Below are 6,988 nucleotides of genomic sequence, written 5' to 3' on the forward strand. Positions count from 1 at the left end.
TCTATAAACATCATTCTATATAGACTTAAGTAGTGGGATTAGGGGCACAGAAAAGGAAATGTTTATAAAATTTCACCATTTGGTGGAGAATTCTCCAAGCTTCAAGATGTAACAAAGCCTCTTTTAACTTTCCTTCTAATCCTCCCATCCTCACCCCTAATCTGGAACAAACTCAGTACCTACTATTTGTACTGTTTCAAACAGTTCCTACTGTTTCTTTTACATCATGTGCTCTTTCTTGGATTACTTATATTTTGGTTGAACTATTTTCTTGAGTAATTCTTATAGGTGTGGGAGGTAAACTTTTCAAGTTCTTATATGCTTAAAATATCTTCTGTTCTCATACAATTCAAGATTGACAATTCTTTTCCTTTAGAATTTTGAAGACATTGCTCCATTGTATTCTACTATCTGATGTTGCATGATGTCAGTCTGATTTTGAACTTTCCTGGGTAACCTTTTCTTTTGTATTTCTTTTCTTTTGAAAGCTTTGTAGATTTTCTTTTATCTTGGGGGTTTGAAATTTTATAAGTTTTTAAAAACTGAATTAGAGAACTTTAAAAATGCATGTTAGTGTCCTTTTGCTGTGTGTTCTTGTCATTACAGAGAAGATACATAATAGCTAGCATTTAAAAACCAAAGCCAGTGGGGAGGATCTAAACTCACACCATAGATTGTGAGATTGAGAGCCCCCAAAAAAGTGCTCAGTAAATATGAGAGGGAGGGATTCAGAATCATGGAAATGAAACAGTTTTTCTTTCATTATATGCAGCATTCTCTAGATCCTTTCAATTCTGAAGATTCAATTTGCTTCAAGCAAATTGTACTTTTTAAATAGACTTTATTTTTTAGAACAGCTTTAGGTTTATAGAAAAATTGAGCAGACAGTACAGAATATTCCCATATATTTCCCTCAGACCCTCCATTTCCCTTATTATTATTAACTTACATTGTTGTTACTAAGTTGTGTCTGACTCTTTGCCACCCCATGAACTGCAGCATGTCAGGCTTTCCTGTCCTTCACTATCTCCTATAGGGCTTCCCCGGTGGCTCAGACTGTAAAGAATGTACCTGCAATGCAGGAGGCCTGGTTTCGATCCCTGGGTCAGGAAGATCGCCTGGAGAAGGGAATGGCTACCCATGCCAGTGTTCTTACCTGGAAAATTCCATGGACAGAGAAGCCTGGAGGGTTACAGTCCATGGGGTCACAAAGAATCAGACACGACTGAGCGAGTAACACACATACATACCCCCCCCCCCAACATCTTACATTTGTGTTGTACATTTGTTCCAATTAATGAGCCAGTCCTGATAAGTTGTTATTAGCTGGTGTCTATATTTCATTCAGATTTAGTTTTTAACCTAATATTCCTTTTTAAAATCCAGGATCCCATCCAGGATATCACAGAACATTTAGTTGTCATGTATCCTTAGGCTCCTCTTGAAGTGACAGTTTCTCAACTTGTCTTGTTTTGATGACTTGGACAGTTTTGAGGAGTAATGGCCAAGTATATTGTAGAATGCCCCTCTATTGAACCTTTTCCGATGTGTTTTCATGATTAGACTGGAGTTACAGGTTTTGAGGAAGAAGATCACTGAGGTAAAGTGCCATTTTCATCATATCCCATCAGGGTACACCTCAATATGACTTCTCACTGCTGACACTGACCTTGATCACCTGACTGAGCTAGCGTTAGCTTTCTCTCTTTTGAGCGTTACTCTTTCCACTTTCCACTACTGTATTCTTTGGAAGGAAGTCACTATGTACAGTCTACACTTAAGGGGGGAGGAATTATGCTAACTTTTAGTATGGAGTATCTACATAAAGTATTTGGAATTCTGCATGGGAGATATGTGTTTCCTCCCTCATTTATTAATTAGTTCAGTCATTTATATCAGTAAAGATTCATGGGGACTTATTTTGTACTTTGGGCTCTAATCCAATATGACTTTATTTTCTAGTTCTTATTGTTCCAACTTTAACCATTGGAAGCCCTTTCTGTTGGCTCCTGTGTCCCTCTGACATACCCCCATCAATGTGTTTAGCAAATTGTATTTTAATAGTAATTTTTATTATTTCTTCCCCAACATAGTATCTATCCTCTTATTTCTGGAAGATTGATCAGTTAGATGGAGTGCCTAGATTTTCCCTTCATAACTTTTTAATATTTTTCATCTGTTTTTTTTCCTCTATATTCTGGGATAGTTCCTTCGTTTTATTTCCAGCCCATGAATTTTTCAGCTGGTTTTATCATTCAGCCTATTAGTTAAAAGCCTTAGGTCAGTAATTATATTCATTCATTCATTCATTCATTTGCTAAGAACCCTTTTTGTATCTCTGGTTGTTTCTTTTTCATTGCAATCTGTTTTACTTTTTGTATTTTACTTTTCTTTTGTGGGACTAGTTTTTCCTTCAAGACCTGGCAACTCTTGACTTTCAGTTTATATTTATGAATAAAAAGATTGTTTTGGTTAATATAGATAGCTGGAGTGGATTTTCTTGGCAGCCCTGCAGGTCTGCTTTCCTGCACTGCTCCTTTGAAGAGGAGGAGTGGGGGCAGGCTCAGTGTGAGGCCAAGTTGTAGCAGCAGGAGGCCTTATTTATAGATTGGTGGGGGCAGGGAGTAGTAGGCAGGTTCAGTTCCATGGAGAACTTACTGAAAAGCTACAGGGATAGAATCTGTTTTCTGTTTTCTATTCCCTGACCCTGGGATAGTGCCATTGCTACATTCTCAAGGTTTTATGCCCTCATTAGGGCTACTTAGAGAACAATCTTGGACTTTCCCAAGCAATTCTGTTTCAGATGAGGGAAAAAAGAGGCAGATGGATAGAAAGGACCCTAATTGTCTCCATTCATGCCACTAAATTTTGAAAACACATAATGCTGGGAAGGCAAGCTTCCTCAACCCTTTTTCTCAAGGCTGCTTTGGCAAGAGCCATTGTGATGACTTGATCTGTGGTTTCCTGTTCTCTGACCTCTTCCGATTCCATCTGCTTTCAAATGTCTCAAATTTCACAAAAAATTTGGTCTTTGGCACTATTATGGTTTTTAAAAACTTTTTATTATGGAAATTTCTAAACATATAAAAAAATAGAGGGAATAATACAACAACCCCCCATGTACCTCTCTCTCAGTTTCTACATTAATCAACACACTTACAATTTTATTTCAGGTACACAGCCCCACTGTCTTTAGCCACACCCCCAATTATTTGGAAATATATGTCAGATGGCAGAAGGTAGTGAAACAAAATGGTGAATACATTGTTCAATAAAGTTCTTGGTGAAGATGAAAAAAGTGTCTCTTTTTACTTAAAAACCAAAGGAACTTTTTGGCCAACCCAATATAATTTCACCAGTAAATACTTCTGTATGTATCTGTAAAAGATAAAGACTCTTTAAAGAAAGCTATATTACTATTATCACGCCAAGGGAATTAACAATAATCCCTTAATAGTATGAAATATGGGGCTTTCCCCGATTACATCATTTTCTTCTTTTTATTATAGTTAATTTTTAAAAAATCAGTATCTAAACAGGGTCTACACATTGTATATGGTTGCCATTAAGTTTGTTAATTTTCTTTTAATTTATCGAATCCACTTCCTCTTTTTTTAATATACATTTATTAATTTTAATTGGAGGCTAATTACTTTACAATATTGTATTGGTTTTGCCATACATCAACATGAATCCGCCACGGGTGTACACGTGTTCCCCATCCTGAACCCCCCTCCCACCTCCCTCCCCATACCATCCCTCTGGGTCATCCCAGTGCACCAGCCCCAAGCATCCTATTTATTCATTGAAGAAACCAGGTCGTTTTCCTATAGAACTTACTTCATTTTAAATAGTCCTGATTGCCTCCTTGTTGTGTCATTTAACATGTTCTTTTGGCCTCTATGTTACTGTGGTGACCCAAGGAAGAGAGAGCAGATAAAAACCAAGGAGGGTCTTGGAATGGAGGAACGGAAAAACCAGACCCTTATTGTCCTTCCCTCCCCCATGTTGTAACTATTAATGGATTTCAGGTCCTCCTGAACAGTAGAACCCGCCTCCCCTCCTACCCCATAGGGAGAAGGTATTTGCCTTACTCTTCCCCCTACCCCTTCATCCAATCAGCAAATGACCGGTAAGACCCCTATCCCACTCCTGTACCCTGGCTATAAAAGTGGACTAAGGACCCCTGTTCAACATCGGTTCTCCCTTGAGCTGGCCTGCTGTTCTAACAGCGTCTCCCACTGTAATAAACTTTATTTCTCTCTCATTCTGTCTCATGTCTAGAAATTCTTTTCCAACCCACGCCCGGACCACAACAGTTACCTGTAAACCGACAGTTAAATCAACAGACATAATTAGATTCAAATTAGATTTTTTTTTTTTGGCAAGACTAGTTCATAGGTAGTGGTATATTTGGGCTTCCCTGGTGGCTCAGATGGTAAAGAATACATCTGCAATGCAGGATATGAGGGTTTGATCCCTGGTTCGGGAAGATCCCCTGGAGAAGGAAACAGCTACTCACTGCAGTATTCTTATCTGGAGAATTCTATGGACAGAGAAACCTGGTGGATTACAGTCCATGGGGTTGCAAAGAGTCAGACACGACTGAAGCGACTAAGCACACACACAACACACAGTGGTGTATACTTTGTGTTGTTTGGCAAGAGGTGACACATAATGTCTGCTTATCTCTCTTTGGGAAGCATTAAAATTGGTCAGTAGATTCAAGTGCTGCCAGCCTAAACCAACCATTATAAAACTTCCCATCAGCTTATTACATAATGTTTGAGCAGCTATTAATAATGACTGTCTATATCTATGATTTTGGGATAACAAAATAGTGATGTTATAAGTTCATTATTTGTTCTTGAACAAGTAATTTATGAGCTTGAATTCTTTTAGAAAAAACATTTCCCCTTCAACTATTCAGTTGGTTTTAGATTTACTTAATTATATGAAAGGCAGAATATAAAAATTTACATGAAATGGATAAAGTTTTCAAAAAACACAATTTAGGAAAATTTTACTCACAAAGATACAGAGAATTTGAATAAAACCTGACGATTCTTATATCTTTTAAAGAAATCGAATCCACAATTTAAAGCCTCCCATAATGAAAACTCCAGGCCCAGGTCACTTCATTGGTGAAATCTTTCAAAATTTAAAGAAGAAATAACGCCAGTCTTATTCAATCTTTTCCAAAGAACAGAAACAGCAGAAATACTCCCAAACTTATTTTATGAGGCCATCATAGACTTAAAATCTTAATCTAACAAGGAAATTACAAGATGAAAATTAAAGTTTAATATCTCCCATGAACACTGACTCCAAAATGCTAGAAAAAAATTACAAATTGAATCCAGCAATTTGTTAAAAAGGACAATATGTAATGACCAAGTGGAGTTGATTTCAGGAATGCAAGATCAGTTTAACATTTCCAAATCAATGTATTTCACCTGCAGGGAAAAAACTACATTATTACTTTGTCAGATGTGGAAGAAACATTTAATGAAATTAAACAATTATAAAATACAGACTCTCAAGAAATACAGACTCTTAAGAAACTAAGAAGGGAACTTCCTCAGTTTGGTAAAGTGTATCTACAAAAAGTCTACATCATATTTAATGGTTAAATATTGAGATCATGAGACCAGGAAGTCAATTTTAAGTGCTTCTTATTCAACTTTGTACTGGGGCTCCAGCCAGTTCATCATCAAACTTTTGGATTTTGCCAATCTGATACGTGAGAAAAGGTATCTTTGTGTAACTTAATTTGCATCTCTTTTATTACCATTGAGGCTGAGCATCTTTTCAAGTTTAAAGCCTATTTGTATTTCTTTTTCTTGAAATGTGAGTTCTTTTCTCTTATCCTATGGAGCAGGATGGCCTTTTAGTCATCTATTTTTAAACAGATACTTAAAGGAAATTTAACTTTTATCTGTGATGCAAGTTGCAAATATTCCTTACTTGCCATTTGTCTTTTTCCTTGGTTTGTGATATTTTTTTTGGCATGCAATTTTCATTTTATAATTTTATGTGGTCAAATAAAGCAATATAGTTTTTTTTCTTGCTTCTGGGTTTTGAATCCTAGTTAAGAAAGTTTTTCTACATTCCTGATTTACAGAAGAATTCACCTATGATTTCTTCTGGACATTTGTGGGTTAATTTTTTACTTTTAAATTTCTGCTGTATTTGGAATTTGTCAGATCACATTTTATCATTTTCTACATAGCTAACAAGCTACTCCACTACTATTTATTAAGGGTCCATCTTTTCTCCACTGCACTGAGATGCCACCTTTATATGGCAAGTTTCCATATGCAGGTGGGTCCATTTCTGGATACTCTGCTTATGTGCCAATGAGTCAGTGCATGCTCAGTGGTGTCCGACTCTTTGTGACCCTATGGACTGTAGTTCACCAGGCTCCTCTGTCCATGGGATTCTCCAAGCAATAATACTGGAGTAGGTTGCCATTTCCTATTCCAGGGGATCTTCCTGACCCAGGGATCAGACGCACATCTCTTGGGTCTCCTGCATTCGCAGGAGGATTCTTTACCAACTGCACCACCTGGGAAGCCCCTTATGTGCCAATGCGTGCATCCTAAGTCACTTCGGTGGTGTCTGACTCTTTGTGACCCTATGGACTGTAGTCAGCCAGGCTCCTCTGTCCATGGGATTCTCCAGGCAAGAATACTGGAGTGGATTGCCATGCCCTCCTCCAGGGCATCTTCCTGACCCAGGGATCCAACCTGCATCTCTTATGTCTCCTCGTTGGCAGGTGGGTTCTTTACCACGAACGCCACCTGGGAAGTCCTATGTGCCAATACTCCACCTTAAATTATTGAGGCTTTATAATATGCTTTTTTATACACTATTTTTTTTCAGATGGAAATACAGAAGAATGCTTTATTATTTCAATTGGAGAGATTATTCAAAGGAACACAGAATGTGTATATATATACATATATATATCATAAAGAAAAAAATG

This window comes from Bubalus kerabau, chromosome X (assembly GCF_029407905.1).
Source record: "Bubalus kerabau isolate K-KA32 ecotype Philippines breed swamp buffalo chromosome X, PCC_UOA_SB_1v2, whole genome shotgun sequence".
NCBI lineage: Eukaryota > Metazoa > Chordata > Mammalia > Artiodactyla > Bovidae > Bubalus > Bubalus kerabau.